Source organism: Nerophis lumbriciformis, linkage group LG12 (genome assembly GCF_033978685.3).
Source record: "Nerophis lumbriciformis linkage group LG12, RoL_Nlum_v2.1, whole genome shotgun sequence".
Lineage (NCBI taxonomy): Eukaryota > Metazoa > Chordata > Actinopteri > Syngnathiformes > Syngnathidae > Nerophis > Nerophis lumbriciformis.
The window spans coordinates 45,502,129-45,516,512 of NC_084559.2; positions in this window are offsets into that span (position 1 = coordinate 45,502,129).

The following is a 14,384-nucleotide window of genomic DNA, read 5'->3' on the forward strand; positions in this document are numbered from 1 at the left end:
CTCCCGGAAAATCCGGGAGGGTTGGCAAGTATGCTTCCACGAGCGCACCTTCAGCGCGCTTAAAAAAGGGGGTTGTGTTGTCGATCGCACTGCAAGACTGCTTCTAAAACGACCGGAAGAAAAACATCACAGGCAGGAGCATGGTAACAGAAATGTGCGGTAAATTAATGTCTCCATGGTCGAAGAATACATGCAAAAACCTAATTTAAATAGTGCGGTCTGCACCAGTTATCAATTGTACAAGCAGTGTTATTAAATCACACTAATAGCCCACACAATTTTATAGTTTTCACACACTGGTATTTGGATCTGAAGACATCGGGCCCCTTTGTGAGAGACGACTCAGATTCAGAACCTTCAGAATATACGGAGGAGGAGCAAGGCGGGAGGGTGAAAAGTCAGCGCAGACAAAGTTTTTTCATTATTCAGAAGGCACAGAAAAGGGAAAGACTGTAAATAATGGGTGAAATTCCCCAAAAAGTACAGTTGTGCTTTAAAGGTGCATACTGCTATCCAAAGAAGGTGGATATGCGTGAATATATTGGTATTTGATGTGATGACGCAAGTGGTGCTGAAGTAAAATGGTTCCAGCGTGAAACCCACTTCCTTAGACGAACACTCTTGGCTCTCTCTGCCGTCCTCTGAGGATTGTGCACTCATAACTCTTCCCACTCCTCCTTATGCACCATCCCACCTTTCTTTTTCCACCCATTGCTTTGCCTTCTGTTCCATTTTTTCAGCCCCCTCAACCTTCTCCGCTATAGTCGATGCCCAAATTCTTTTCAATGCACAACACAACAAAAAGTAGGCGTGGAGGTGCTGTAATTTAGACCAAAGACCAGACCTGGGCAAATTAAGGTCCGAGGGCCGCATGCGGCCTGTTATGTTTTTCAATCCGGTCATTCCCAAATATTTTTTTTTAGATCTTTAAGATGGAAACTGTAGCTGCCATTATGATGTGCACTGATGTTTTCAAATTGCCGTAAGTCTCGAACTATACAAAGTATTTCAATGGTTGGAATCTGCGCTTTTGCATGCTATACTAGTTACTATGGTAATCTAATTAGTTACTATGGTAATCTAAATCGTGATTGTGGTAATCTAATTAGTTACTATGGTAATCTAAGTCACAGCAGCTCAGACGAGGCACCAAGCAGTGTGGGTGGGGAGCGTTTCCACAGAGTGTTTCCAGAGCGGCCAGCCTGAAATGCAGGTGTCAGGGACAGATGCGGATGGAGATTTTTACAACAAAGTTCTAAGGCTTAGTGATATATCAGATTGTAGGTGTTTATTTGTTTTTTACCCTTCACGTTCATATTTCGCTGTTTGTTGCATTTTTGTTGCGTTTCGCTTGATTGTAAGATATGTCGACCGAGAGGGGGTGTGACGTTCATATGTTGTCAATATTCAGTGTTTTATCATTCATAGTAAATATTGTAAATCAGACATGTCTCATTCCATCCATCCATCCATCCATCCATCCATCCATCCATCCATCCATCTTCTTCCGCTTATCCGAGGTCGGGTCGCGGGGGCAGCAGCCTAAGCAGGGAAGCCCAGACTTCCCTCTCCCCAGCCACTTCGTCCAGCTCCTCCCGGGGGATCCCGAGGCGTTCCCAGGCCAGCCGGGAGAGATAGTCTTCCCAGCGTGTCCTGGGTCTTCCCCGTGGCCTCCTACCGGTCGGACGTGCCCGAAACACCTTCCTAGGGAGGCGTTCGGGTGGCATCCTGACCAGATGCCCGAACCACCTCATCTGGCTCCTCTCGATGTGGAGGAGCAGCGGCTTTACTTTGAGCTCCCCCCGGATGACAGAGCTTCTCACCCTATCTCTAAGGGAGAGCCCCGCCACTCGGCGGAGGAAACTCATTTCGGCCGCTTGTACCCGTGATCTTGTCCTTTCGGTCATGACCCAAAGCTCATGACCATAGGTGAGGATGGGAACGTAGATCGACCGGTAAATCGAGAGCTTTGCCTTCCGGCTCAGCTCCTTCTTCACCACAACGGATCGATACAGCGTCCGCATTACTGAAGACGCCGCACCGATCCGCCTGTCGATCTCACGATCCACTCTTCCCCCACTCGTGAACAAGACTCCGAGGTACTTGAACTCCTCCACTTGGGGCAAGATCTCCTCCCCAACCCGGAGATGGCACTCCACCCTTTTCCGGGAGAGAACCATGGACTCGGACTTGGAGGTGCTGATTCCCATCCCAGTCGCTTCACACTCGGCTGCGAACCGATCCAATGAGAGCTGAAGATTTTGGCCGGAGGAAGCCATCAGGACCACATCATCTGCAAATAGCAGAGACCTAATCCTGCAGCCACCAAACCAGATCCCCTCAACGCCCTGACTGCGCCTAGAAATTCTGTCCATAAAGGTTATGAACAGAATCGGTGACAAAGGGCAGCCTTGGCGGAGTCCAACCCTCACTGGAAACGTGTCCGACTTACTGCCGGCAATGCGGACCAAGCTCTGACACTGATTATACAGGGAGCGAACTGCCACAATAAGACAGTCCGTTACCCCATACTCTCTGAGCACTCCCCACAGGACTTCCCGGGGTACACGGTCGAATGCCTTCTCCAAGTCCACAAAGCACATGTAGACTGGTTGGGCAAACTCCCATGCACCCTCAAGGACCCTGCGGAGAGTATAGAGCTGGTCCACAGTTCCACGACCAGGACGAAAACCACACTGTTCCTCCTGAATCCGAGGTTCGGCGTAGTCTCATTCAGTAAAAAAAAATTAAATTACATTCTGTTTTTTAAGGCGGTCTGTCATAACGTTTTCAGCATTCAATCAGACATTATTGTAAGTTTTTGTATTAGTGTTCCTAAAAATAGGACCCAAGCACACAGACTGTACAGCAGATTTTCACAGCTTACATGTGTGTGTGTGTGTGTGTGTGTGTGTGTGTGTGTGTGTGTGTGTGTGTGTGTGTGTGTGTGTGTGTGTGTGTGTGTGTGTGTGTCAGTGAGGTGCGGTGAGGTTGATGGCTGGTGAGGCACTGACTTCATCACAGTCAGATTTACAAACATATGAACCCTAAAGAGTATCTTATTCATCATTTGATTGGCAGCAGTTAACGGGCTATGTTTAAAAGCTCATACCAGCATTCTTCCCTGCTTGGCACTCAGCATCAAGGGTTGGAATTGGGGGTTAAATCACCAAAAATGAGTCCCGGGCGCGGCGCCGCTGCTGCCCACTGCTCCCCTCACCTCCCAGGGGGTGAGCAAGGGGATGGGTCAAATGCAGAGGACAAATTTCACCACACCTAGTGTGTGTGTGACAATCATTGGTACTTTAACTTAACTGTAACTTTACACATACAAACTGTAGCACACAAAAAAGCACATTTAATAAAAAAAACTTTATTATGGTCTTACCTTTACCTATAAATGAAGTCCATGCGCCGCTCCTTCTGAACTAAAGCATCGATAACTTGTTTATAGAAGTCTTCCTTATCTTTCTTCAGTTTTAAAAGTCTCTCTGTCTAGATGGAGATCTTCCTTTAATTATTACCTCCTGCTTAGATTGAAAGTCCATTTTAGAAAACTGTTTTATTTTAGATCTGTAATCCTCCATGTTAAATAGCCCAGGCAACAGGAAAAAATAAACGATCGCTGCGAAATGTTGCTGCTTGTTGTCACTTCTTCTGCAGCCGAGTAGTCGCAAGAATGATCTCTGGGATCACTACCGCCCTCTATCACCAGGAGGCGGGATTACTGCGAGCCTCACACAGTGCGTCTTCGCAGCAGTTTTATGATTGCTCAGCACAAGAAATACGTTACACACATACAGTTGTTGACAAAATACACTGTCCATTATATACCTCAGCTAATTAAACTATGGAAATGTATAATATAATTCATATATCAATACGGTCTCACTGCACAGCAGGCCAGCAGTTAGCCGAGTCATTGCGCAATCCATGGTGAGGCTCAACTCAGTGGTGCCTCAACTGGCTGCTGACTCACCGCAAGTCTCTTCTCAGTAATTGAACGGCAAATGTGAAATTTCAGCGATTTTGAATAAAAATAATCTAAAACTGCTGAAGTTAAATGGAAAATAACTTTATAGTATAATCACTGGATACAAATAACAATTATTTTTTTCTTTTTTCTTTTTACATTTTTTTTCTTTCCATGATGGCAGGTGAGGCCCTGTGTTTGTGTATGTATATATATATATATATATATATATATATATATATATATATATATATATATATATATATATATATATGTATATATATATATATATATATATATATATGTATACATATATATATATATATATATATATATATATATATATATATATATATATACATATATATATATATATATATATATATATATATATATATATATATATATATATATATATATATATATATATATATATATATATATATATATATATATATATATGTCTTAATAAGGTTATCCAAAAAATAGTGCTCGCAATATATGTATGTGTGGGAAAAAAATCACAAGACTATTTCATCTCTACAGGCCTGTTTCATGAGGGGGGGGTACCCTCAATCGTCAGGATCTCATGCAAATTTTGCATTTCCTTTGGAAATCGAGGTCCCAGAGTCTGGAGGAAGACAGGAGAGGCACAGGATCCACGTTGCCTGAAGTCTAGTGTAAAGTTTCCACCATCAGTGATGGTTTGGGGTGCCATGTCATCTGCTGGTGTCGGTCCACTCTGTTTCCTGAGATCCAGGGTCAACGCAGCCGTCTACCAGCAAGTTTTAGAGCACTTCATGCTTCCTGCTGCTGACCTGCTCTATGGAGATGGAGATTTCAAGTTCCAACAGGACTTGGCGCCTGCACACAGCGCAAAATCTACCCGTGCCTGGTTTACGGACCATGGTATTTCTGTTCTAAATTGGCCCGCCAACTCCCCTGACCTTAGCCCCATAGAAAATCTGTGGGGTATTGTGAAAAGGAAGATGCAGAATGCCAGACCCAAAAACGCAGAAGAGTTGAAGGCCACTATCAGAACGTTGAATGCATCAGTCTGTGTGCAATGAATAAATATAATGTACAAGTCACACCTTTTGAATGCAATTACTGAAATAAATCAAGTTTTTCAAAATATTCTAATTTACTGGCTTTTACCTGTATATATATATATACATATACATATACATGTACATATATGTATGTATATATATATATATACATATACATATACATGTACATATATGTATGTATATATATATATATATATATATATATATATATATATATATATATATATATACGTACATATATGTATATGTATATATATATATATATATATATATATATATACACACATATATATATATATATATATATATATATATATATATATATATATATATATATATATACACACACACACACACACACACACACATTATATATGTGTGTGTATACATAGATAGATATACCGGCCCCCAGACACATTTTTTCTCTAAATTTGACCCCCCGAGTCAAGATAATTACCCAGGCCTGCCAAAGACGGTAAGGATCGAGAGAAACTGCACTGGGCGGTCCATCGAGATGTTTGTTGTTTTTGTTCATTTGTCGGCTGGATTTTTTTGTATTGTCTGTGCGACAGGGGCACTGGGATGGTGTTTGATTGAAGGTCGGTTCGCCACAAAGGGTCCGTTGATTGATTTTAGAGCAATCTAGGACATGGAAGCAGTACCTGCACTCGAGCTCGATCACGCGCGTTTTTATGATATTGCAAACATATTTCTGAATTCCTTTGTGTCGAAACATGCTCAGAATGTGTGTTTGAAACTAATATGGGGAAATAGCGAAAGGATTACAGCTGTCTTGTGGCTGTGGGAATGAGCTAAGCATTTCTTCCCATTGGTCATTCCCATGAACCCGTGCACTGCAGGGGCACGCTGGGAGGCAACACTGAGGACAGGGGAGTGTATCACCGCTGGCTGGACGGTACACAGCCTCACTGCCAGCTCACCCGCTGCTCGTAAATGATCAACGACATTGCTTTTTATTAAACAGACAACATTAGTTTTGGAGTTTCTTTTCTGGACTTCAGACTATAGGGCCTTACCTGTGCCACTGCTAGTGATGTGCAGATCCATACCAGATATCTCTGTCCTAATATCGGTTCTCAATTTAAAATATCGATACTTGTGACACTTTAGTTAAGGTATGTCCAAACTTTTTCCACCAAGGGCCACATACTGAAAAGTCAAAGTATGCAGGGGCCATATTGATATGTTAATGTATTTTTCTTTTAAATGCTAAAAACAAATATTATATTTAATGGCATAACCCTGTGTGAGCTTTGTATTATAGATGACTAGGTATATTATTGATAATTATTAGTTGGAACGCCCTGCGATGAGGTGGCGACTTGTCCAGGGTGTACGCCGCCTTCCGCCCGATTGTAGCTGAGATAGGCTCCAGCACCCCCCGCGACCCCAAAAGGGAATAAGCGGTAGAAAATGGATGGATGGATTAGTTGGAACATTTCAGCTTTTTCTTATTACATACCATTTTTTTGCTTATTTTTTTTACATTTTTAAAAATAATGATATGATTGTGTAACTGCATGACCTAGTGTGTCAAAAATTATGCCTGTCAGTTACATTTAACAGTTTTCAATATTGTTGTAATTAAAAAAAAAAAAAGTTAATTCATGAGTTTATTAGTTTTTTAACTAACGAACTAAACTTTGTTTACATTTTAAGTATATTTTATTTCTATTTTGAGAGCTTCACATTTTTTAGATATTGACTGAAAAATCAAGTATGGGGTGGCATTTACATTTTTTTATGATTTCTTGTTATTGGTGACTAAGTATATTATTGATTATTGATTAAAACATTATTATTTGTTTAAAACCTGTCAGCTTTTTCTCATTCTGATTTTTTTGCTCTTTCTTACATTGATTCCATTTAAGAATAACTTAAAATATATATAAAATCATTATGTAACTGCATAACCTAATGTGTCAAAAATTCTGCCTTTACAAATATATTAATGTGCAGTAACACATTTAAGTGTTCATAATAGTTGTTGTAATTTTTCAAGATTAGTTAATTTATAAGTTTGTATTCATTTTTTTAACTAACTAAACTTTGTTTATTGTTTTAAGTATATTTTATTTTGAGAACTTCTACTATTTTAGATCTTGACCAAAAACCAAGAATGGGCTGGCATTTTTATATTTAATTGTTTTTATAAATAGATACTGTACTTATATTTAAAGACAAAACTGTGTGTTATAGGTGACTAAGTATACTATTAATTATCAGTTATGTTTTCAAAATTAGTTAATTCATAAGTTTGTATTTATTTTTTAATTAACAAACTAACTAACTAAACTTTGTTTATATTTTATGTAATATATATTTTTATTTAGAGAGCTTCTAATATTTTTGATCTTGACTGAAAAGTCAAGGATGGAGTGGGGGTGTTTTAATAATTTATGAATTATATTATATATTATTATATTATATTATTTATAACAGTGCTATAAACAGATATTATACCTATACTTAAAGACAAAACTTTGTGTTGTATGTGACTAAGTATATGATTAATTATTAGTTTAAAAATGTCAGCTTTTTCTTATTAGATTCCGATGTTTTGCTCTTTTTTCTTACATTTTTACAGTTTTATTTTTCCATGTAAGAATAAAAAAAAAAAGATAATATGATTGTGTAATTGTATAACCTAGTGTGTCAAAAATTCTGCCTGTACAAATATATTATTGTGCGATAACATATTTAACAGTATTTATTATTGTTGTAATAAAAAAAAATTAAAAGTTAGATCATGAGTTTGTATTTATTTAACTAACTATCTTAACTTTGTTTATATTTTAAGTATATTTAATTTTTGTTTTAAGAGCTTCTAATAAATTGGATATTGACTGAAAAATGAAGTATGGGGTGGCATTTACAGTTTTGAATTTCTTGTTATTGGTGACTAAGTATATTATTCATTTTTTGTTAAAAATCCATTATTAATTAAAAAAATGTCAGCTTTCCCTCGTATTCCGATTTTTTTAGCTCTTTTTTCTTACATTTTTACTGTTGATTTTTTATCTTGACTGAAAAGTCAAGGATTGGGTGGGGGCATTGTAATAATGTATTTAAAACAATGCTATAAACAGATATTATACTTATACTTAAATAAAAAACTTTGTGTTATATGTGACTAAGTATATTATTGTTAGTTTAAAAAATGTCAGCTTTTTCTCATTAGATTCCGATTTTTTGCTCTTTTTTCTTACATTTTTACTGGGGTTTTTTCCACGTAAGAATACAAAAAATAATTATGATAATATGATTGTGCAATTGCATAACCTAGTGTGTCAAAAATTATGCCCGTACAAATATACTAATGTGCAGTAATCCATTTAACAGTGTTTACAATCATTGTTGTAATTTTTCAAAATTAGTTAATTTATAAATTCGTATTTAATTTTTAATTAACTTACTCAACTTTGTTTATATTCTAAGTATATTTTATTTTTATTTTGAGAGATTTCAATTTTAGATCTCGACCAAAAAATCAAGTATGGGGTTGCATTTTAATATTTTATTATTTGAAAACAATTTTTATAAACAGATGTTAGGCGACTAAGTATGTTTTTAATTATATATTTTTTTCAAAAATAATTCATAAGTTTGTATTTATTTTTTAATTAAACTAACTAAACTTTGTTTATATTTTAGGTATATTTTATTTTTATTTAGCGACCTAATATTTTAATAATGTATTATTTAAAAACAATGCAGATATACTTATACTTAAAGACAAAACTTTGTGTTATTTGTCCATCCATCCATCCATTTTCGACCGCTTATCCCTTTCGGGGTTGCGGAGGGTGCTGGAGCCTATCTCAACTGCATTCGGGCGGAAGGCGGGGTACACCCTGGACAAGCCGCCAGCTCATTGCAGGGCCAACACAGATAGACAGACAACATTCACACTCACATTCACACACTAGGGCCAATTTAGTGTTGCCAATCAACCTATCCCCAGGTGCATGTCTTTGGAGGTGGGAGGAAGCCGGAGTACTCGGAGGGAACCCACGCAGTCACAGGGAGAACATGCAAACTCCACACAGAAAGATCCCGAGCGTAGGATCGAACCCAGGAGTTATATGTGACTAAGTAAGTCATTATTAGTTTAAAAAATGTCAGCTTTTTTTTTAAATTTTTGCTCTTTTTTCTTACAGTTTTACTGTTTTTTTAATCAATGTAATTATTTTATTACACACAATGACTAAGTAAATTATTAGTTTAAAAAATGTCAGCTTTTTTTCTTTTTTCTTTTTTTTTCTTACATTTTTACTGTTTTTTTAATGAATGTAATTATTTTATTACACACAACTTTTTAGGTTTTAGCAGACAGATGAGGTATATTCGCACAAAGCATCGGTATTGGATTGGTATCGCCAATACCAGCCTGAATTTCACTCAGTATCGGATGGGAACGAAAATCAGTGGTGTCGCACATCACTCGCCATGGCATCCGTTCATTGTCAACAGGTTTTGCAGAGGCCTGTGTGTGCAGGGCATGATTAGGACAACAAGGCTCGGCTCTGAAAGCAGACAGACTCATGCGGAATGAGTGAAGAATCCAGAACACTTCATGGATTTTTACCAGCTCGTCACGCTTTTGCTCTCATATCCTCCAGCAAAGCACATTTACTGTGAAGGAAACGGCACAAATAATCATATCAAGGAATGGTGTTTGGGGAGCTCGGGGACACGGCTAAACTTCCCAGTCCTTTACTGTCGCAGCTTCAATGGGTGACTTCACAGAAGTTCCTGGAGGAAAAAAAAAAAAATGTCTTGGCTGCATGTTTCATTTCCTGGCACGAGCGAGCTTGGATGTCTCACTTGAAGAGTCCGTGAAATATCTGTCTGTAATATATATGATCACATTAAAATTGGGAACAGATTTGTTAGCTGTGACAATGTTTGTCGAGTCCCTCGGTGGTCCTTTGGGTATGTACGAAGCCAGAGAGAGTTGTCTGTAAGCCTTTACAAACACGACTTGAAGACCACCTAATACAGCTGTCAAGGAATTTGTCTGTCCAGACTTGGGAAACATCCTAACTTGTCACTATTATGGGCCTGATATACTGCGTTTAAAATAAATAGCACGTGCAAACAATACAATTGCGTGTGCTATTGTTGTAGGTGATCTACAAAGACGCCATGAATAATTGGTAAGTGCAAAAGTGGTGCAGAACGCCCTATTTGAATGAGGATTTTGCGTGTATACCGGGTGTCACCATGGAAACACTCATTTCCCTCCCCATTTATGGCATCTTATGGTCCACCCTGTGGTGTGTTGTCATGTTGATATACAGCACACAAATGTAATCTGCACCACCTTTTCTATACCTATGTGATGATCCGGATGCAAGTGAAACGACTGGGTCGCATAGTGATGCGGGTGTGGTTCTCCCAAGGATGCAGACGGCTTCGGACACAGCTTGCAGGTAGGAAAATGATTTATTTTAAATATAAATCATATGATGGATAAACAAAAAACATGCATGTAGCACAAAAGGCAAAACAAAAGGACTAGCGTGGGAGCTAGCAGGAAAAAATAGCATAGCGTGAAAAGCTAGCAGAATCAAAATAGTCGTTAACAGTTGTATGGGAACAAACTACGAAGCCAGACAGAGTGAGGCCAGAGCAAAGACTAAATAGCCCTCTGATTAGTGCCCGGGCAACAGGTGCGCGTCCCGAACACTAACCAGAGGCAGGTGAAAGTAATCAGCTGACATGGCAACTGAACACAAACAAAATCAAATGTGCTGAAAACATATATGACGAGAAACATAAACAAACTATGATCCGTGCAGCGGATCGTAACAGCAAGCATATTTGTAAATATTTTTTAATCCATCTATCCATTTTCTACCGTTTCTAACCACAAGGCCACCTACTCAGTGGCCTGGTGGTTAGAGTGTCCGCCCTGTGAGTTCAAACCCCGGCCGAGTCATACCAAAGACTATAAAAATGGGACCCATTACCTCCCTGCTTGGCACTCAGCATCAAGGGTTGGAATTGGGGGTTAAATCACCAAAAATGTTTCCCGGGCGTGGCACCGCTGCTGCCCTCTGCTCCCCTCACCTCCCAGGGGGTGATCAAGGGGATGGGTCAAATGCAGAGGACAAATTTCACCACACCTAGTGTGTGTGTGACAATCATTGGTACTTTAACTTTAACTGTCCCTTTTTTTTTAATATGAGATATATACTGCAAAAACGAAAACCAAAAAAAACAAAAAACGCCAGCTGTCCCAAAAAAAAAAAATACATTTAATTTATTTTAATCAGCCCTTTAAGTCACTCAGCTGCTTTAAACTTATAAAATGTCATTGCTGAATAGACAATATGTCTAATATTTTTATTTCTGACAGTCCAAATATGTTGACATACACACACACAGACGGAATATTCTCTCTAACAGTCGCCTCCTTTCTCTCAGCCATTTGTGCGTAACTGTGCCAGTTTGCACCAAAATTCCAGAGGGGCTACATATAAATCCAAAACAGTAGCCGCAGAACAGTTTTATGGTTGATAAATCACATTGTGAGTGCTAAATGATTATATTTGTATTTCCTTCCAGTATTGTGGCCGCTCTGATAATCAATATTGAGCTGGTTATTTTGCTCACTTGAAGGGGTCATTTTATGATTTGTTTCCCCCTACCTATAAAACACTTCCTTGCAGTCTACATAACATGTCATGGTCGGTCTTTGGTCAAAATGTTGCTTAGATTATGTTTTACAGACCATTTTCCAGCAGCTTTTGGGAAGGATGTGCTGTTTTGTTGGCATTCTTATTTATGTGATTCTTCTCCCATGTTATAGCTTTTAGCGTTTCCATAGCGGGACTACTGACAGATATAAGTTCCAACTATACACTACTTTGTATTAGAAATGGCAAAAGCGGAGGATGCGTGTGCATGTAAGAGCCAGTCTGCCCCACAACAAGAGGGTAGAAAAAAAAAGGAGCTTATTGACTAATCCGCGGACTACAATGGCGGACTCGCGCAAAGCACTTTGGGTATATTTATACCATATATAGATAGCATGCTGACGAATTCCAAACGGCTCGTTTAGAGGGAGTATAAAGAAAGGCAACATTGTTTTCTAAATATCTCCGCCATGCCTCCATAGTTTGATTACTAATTTCCGGGACATATTCAGACCCCAAATACATAATAGCATTTACCAGTAGGTAAGAAAATGTTTGTTTTGCGTATAAGGTTCCCTTTAAAAAATGCAATCCTCTGTGCTCTGCGTGCATTCTAAAGTTTGCGCAAACCTTTACTAGATCAGACCCAATGTTTCAACAAAACCAAAAACCAGCATCAGCATTAGTGGTGCCTTCACAGATGTGTAAGTTACCCATGTCTTGGGCACTAATACACCCCCATACCATCACATATGCTGGCTTTTGAACGTTGTGCCTATAACAGTACTGATGTTTCTTTTCCACTTTGGTCCGGAGGACACAACGTCCACAGTTTCCTAAAGCTAAGCCGGTGGCATTTCTGGGTGTTGTTGATAAATGGCTTTCGCTTTGCATAGTAGAGTTTTAACTTGCACTTACAGATGTAGCAACCGACTATAGTTACTGACAGTGGTTTTCTGAAGTGGTCGTGAGCCCATGTGGGGATATCATTTACACACTGATGTCGGTTTTTAATGTCGTACCGCCTGAGGGATCGAAGGTCACGGGCCTTGCCGCTTACGTACAGTTATTTCTCCAGATTCTCTGAACCCTTTGATGATATTACGGACCGTAGTTGGTGAAATCCCTAAATTTCTTGCAAAAACTCATTGAGAAATGTTTTTCTTAAACTGTTCGCCAATTTGCTCACGCATTTGTTCACAAAGTGGTGACCCTCGCCCCATCCTTGTTTGTGAATGAATGAGCATTTCGTGGAAGCTGCTTTATACCCAATCATGGCACCCACCTGTTCCCAATTAGCCCGGGATGTTCCAAATAAGTGATTGATGAGCATTCCTCAACTTTCTCAGTCTTTTCTTTGCCACTCGTGCCAGCTTTTTTGAAACGTGTTGCAGGCATCAAATTCCAAATGAGCTAATATTTGCAAAAAATAACAGTTTACCAGTTCAAATGTTAAATATCTCGTCTTTGCAGTCTATTCAATCGAATATAGGTTGAAAATAATTTGCAAATCATTGTATTTTGTTTTTATTTACGATTTACACAATGTGCCAACTTCACTGGTTTTGAGTTTTGTAAGTTAGGGTTCTTTTTTGCCAAAATTCGCCATGCAGGCCCAACTTGCATTGATTTTCAAATGGTCCACCGGGCCGGGAATTAGACACCAGTGGTTTAGTTGCTTCTAATTGGACATAATCTGTGGAGTGAAAAGTGAAATAAACTAAACATTTTGTCAGGTTTTAATATTGCAAGGTTTTGTGACACAACCTCTACTCGTGTTTCATTTCATGGGCAATGCAATCACCACAAACCTTTATAAAACTTGCCACCTTTGTCTAATACTGAATTGACTTTTAGTCCTATCACCTTAGTGGTTGGCAGGTCTGGAACATTTTTATACTCCACATTCCCCGAGTCTCGTCAGATTATAATCAATCAATCAATCAATCAATCAAACTTTACGTATATAGCCCTAAATCACGAGAGTCTCAAAGGGCTGCACAAGCCACAACGACATCCTCAGCTCAGATCCCACATCAGGGCAAGAAAAAACTCAACCCAATGGGATGACAATGAGACCCCCCCCTGGGCGACCGGTGCAATGGACGTCGAGTGGATCTAGCATAGTATTGTGAGAGTCTAGTCCATAGTGGATCTAACATAATAGTGTGAGAGTCCAGTCCATAGTGGGGCAAGCAGGAGATAAATAATGTAGGTTCGCCAATGAAGGACTGAGATATTGAAATAAGATCATCTATTGTGTCTGACCCCACAATGTCCCTAAGGATCGGTGATAGACTCTCAATTAATGCATTGTTCTTTGGTGTTTTTGAATTAGCCCACAACCTTTCTTGAGTTTGGGTGTGAACACGACTCACAACACATTGTCTAAACTCAGAGGAACAAAGCAGAGGTAACATTTCGCCTTGACTTTCACAAAAAGGTCATTAACAATTTTGCAATAAATGGTATCAAAAAGGACAGAAGTCAAAACCGTGCTATAATTGCAGTGCAGCAGTCATATAGTGCTGACATTTAGGTGAGTTTCTGGAATCATTTCTTTTGTATGCACTAAAAAAAGCATTGAACTTCAGCTTCAAGATCATTTGGTCAGTTTGAGATTGACCAGGGGTGGCCACACTTTTTCTGCAGGCGAGCTACTTTTTAATTCAC